The sequence below is a fragment of the Trachemys scripta genome, chromosome 13 (assembly GCF_013100865.1).
Source record: "Trachemys scripta elegans isolate TJP31775 chromosome 13, CAS_Tse_1.0, whole genome shotgun sequence".
NCBI lineage: Eukaryota > Metazoa > Chordata > Testudines > Emydidae > Trachemys > Trachemys scripta.
In genome coordinates this window covers 40,994,192-40,997,690 of record NC_048310.1, presented here as the reverse complement: position 1 = coordinate 40,997,690, position 3,499 = coordinate 40,994,192, and positions in this window count along the sequence as shown.

Genomic DNA, 3,499 nt, shown 5'->3' with positions numbered 1-3,499 from the left:
TAGGGAGAGTGGAGAACAGCTATGCCGCGGTCCTCAGTTCCAACGACCATCGGAGCGGTAAGAAGGAACTGAGGGGGCGCTGGGTTGGCTGGGGTATATATCCAGCACCATAAAGGCGCCACTCCAGGGGGCTCCACAGCCGACCCACCGGGTGTTGCTAGGGTAGAAAATTTCTCCGACGATCGTGCACGTGGCGCGCGCACGCCTAATTGGAATTGATATGAGCAAGCACTCAAAGAAGAATCATAATTTCAATGGTATCATCCTCTGTGGCATGGCAGATGGAGGGACTTGCTGCCCTCTCAGCTTCAGATCCTTCAGTTGGTGGATATTTTGATAATATAATGTCTCTGGAAATGGGTCAAGTTAGGTATCAAAGCCCTTTCTCCCACAAACACAAGGTACAAAACATGAATATATATTTACATAATTGTTCTAGACTTGTCAAGAAAATGTTTAAAAATCAACACCGTGTTAACGTATAATTTTAAAAAGTTAACAGGTAGTCCTCACAAAGTTAATACAATACCTTCAGTCACGGGCCACAATTTATCAATTAATGCTCAGAACATCATACCTGATCAATTTTTTTAATGTTAGAAATGACTAAAAATGGAAGGAGTGCTTCAAGTTGATTCGCCACGATCAGCAAAAAGAGAAGACAGCCCGCATGGGGTGGTGGGATTTTTAAAAAAGTCATGAAAAATTATAGGCTTTAGATGGCATTATGGGATGCGGACAATTGCACACTGGGAAGCTGACCCCTTGCTCACAGTCATCCCCGTGCAACTCATTTCTGCCCCACTATGCATTTCTAAACTTCCCAACAGAGAGTGCTGACGGTGGTGTGTTGCACACTAGGATACCCCCCCACTGCACTACACTGTGCATCAACACAAGCACTCCTGGTGAGTATGCGCAACTCTGATGCAAGCAGCCAAGTATACACACTCACAAGCAATATACTAACAGTGGGCTGCCTTTATGCCACCATAACTTGCGTCAACCAAAGTTTGTAGTATAGACATGGTCTTAGACTAGATCTACAGCACCGATCGGAATAATTCCCAATTGAAGTGCTCTTACAGAATTGTTTTAAGCACAAACTACTCACTGCAACCACATTAGCCACACTGAGTTGTACCATGAAACTTTGTCCTGTGTCCCTAGTAGTGCTGCTCTGAACTACTTCAGTTACAGTTCCCTTTGGGTACCTATCCCACAGTTCACTGCACAGCTCCTAGAAGCAGTGGACTCAGATTCTGAAAGACTCTGGTCCACTATGAGACAATAGTGGGAGGAGTATCTGAACAATTTCAGTTCCATTCCCACTGGCAATAGATGCATGCAGGCTGAATTGGTTCAGACTAAATCAGGTTTGCTTTCAGCAACTCTAAATACTGGGTTGAAAAGGGGCAACAAGTGGATAGTCAAAGTTCAGGGCCCTGGAGATATTCCAGTTGGAAGTAGAAATTGATGAAGTCTGATATTTTCTTTGATGCAATCTTGTTTATTTACAAAGAATGTACAAAGTCCTGTGTCTCTGAATGCAGAAGGAACCAAGAACAAAAGGAGTATTTTCTGAGCTTACACAGCCAGCAAGACTCTTTATTTAGCCAATACCAGACCCAAAAGCTCTCTTTCTAGCTTTTTCTAGGGTCAAACTTTGCTTACAGGCTCCTGATTGGCTTTCTTGCCCAGCCTCTCCCTCTTTTTGTTCTTGTAGGTTCTCAATTTCTATGCATGATCTCTCTTCCCACACAAACACACCCCTACCCAACACAACAGTCAGCCAAAAGTCCTGGGTGGTTAAAGACACACCTTTTGCTTTAGGCATAGCTTATGCTTAGTTCTGTTAACATAACTCACACCTATCAACCCCAGAGTTCACACCTGTCAACCTCAACGGGGTCAACATTTCACCCAGCTCATAACAGTACTGATCCAAATGATATTGTGTATGCGTGTAAACAGTTTGAGCACTTTTACATGCAGATGCAAGGGATGTTACAAGTTTGCTAGGGGGCACCACATAGCTCTTGCAAGAGTAAATTTTCTCTTGTGTAGAAAAGATATTGAATCTCAAAATACTTTACAAATAATCTACAAAGTGCCCCTGAGTTGGTATTAACCCCATTTTAGCAATGGGGAAACTGAGACTTGCCTAAAGTCACACAGGAAGTCTGTGTCACAGCCAGTAACAGAACCTAGATCTCCAAACACCCAGTCAGTCCTGTGCTTTAACTGAGGGCTCGTCTACACGACACAGCCTTGTTGCTAAAAGTCAGCGGGTGTGAACAACGCTATTGGTACAGCCCCAAGAGCAGCATAAGCTTTGTCAGCAGGAGAGCGCTCCTGCCAACAAAGTCGCATTCACACTGCCGCTTATGTTGGCAAAACTTTTGACTTTCGGGGGGGGGGGGGGGAGAGACTTTCTTAAGTACCCGCAAAAGACCAAAGTTTTGGCGACAACATAGCAGTGTAGACAAGCCCCAAAAGTAACATTTTGAATGATGGTATGATGGTGCATCAGTGGCTATCAATTATTCCAAGAGCAGATATGTAGCACTATTGACCTTTCAATATGCATCCGAAGAAGTGGGCTGTAGTCCACGAAAGCTTATGCTCTAATAAATTTGTTAGTCTCTAAGGTGCCACAAGTACTCCTGTTCTTCTTTTTACTATTGACCTTGTCCCACATCTGCTTCTATGTTCCTTACTTATGGGCTGTTCTCCTAGCATAGCAAATTCTTACACATTTCAATACAGAGCTCATCTGCTCTGTTCTCATGGGCAGACGGGAAAAGAAAGAGAGGCAACACAAAAGATATGCAAGTGCAAAGGGTTCAAGGCTAGATTATTCACCACTAAAAGTCCACATTTGTCAATCACTACCACACAGTGATGATGGCAGAGACCTATTCTACAGGGACAAACTAGAGCACACAACATGTAACTGGGAGCAATTGCTGACAAATGCAGACTTTTCCCAGCCATCACTATGTGATTTGCTAGTGTGTTTCTGTGGCCCCAAATGCCATCAGATATGCCAGACAAGGCTGCAGTTCACACCTGAGCAGGAGGGAAAAGGAGCTACTTGTAACTCATGCTGGCTTTAAAGGTCATTGTGACATTACTGCTTAAGCTCAATCTAGTTCCCCGCAGGAATTAAATGTCAAGACACACAAACCCAGCTCCCCAGAGCTGGAGCCACCAAGGGGCTGCAGGGACCCTGGACAAGGAGTGATGTGACCTAAGCCAGAAGAGTGGGGCTGAGCAGGGCATGAGGAGATCAGCGCAACCCATCCCCACAGCCGTAGGGATGTGGGAGGAACCCCCACAGCACCCCCAGCTCCACCCCCTCCCCAGCACCCCCAGCTCCACACTGCCCACCCCCTCCCCAGCTCCGCACCCCCCCAGCACCCCCAGCTCCACCCCCTCCCCAGCTCAGCACCCCCCAGCACCACCCCCTCCCCAGCACCCCCAGCTCAGCACCCCC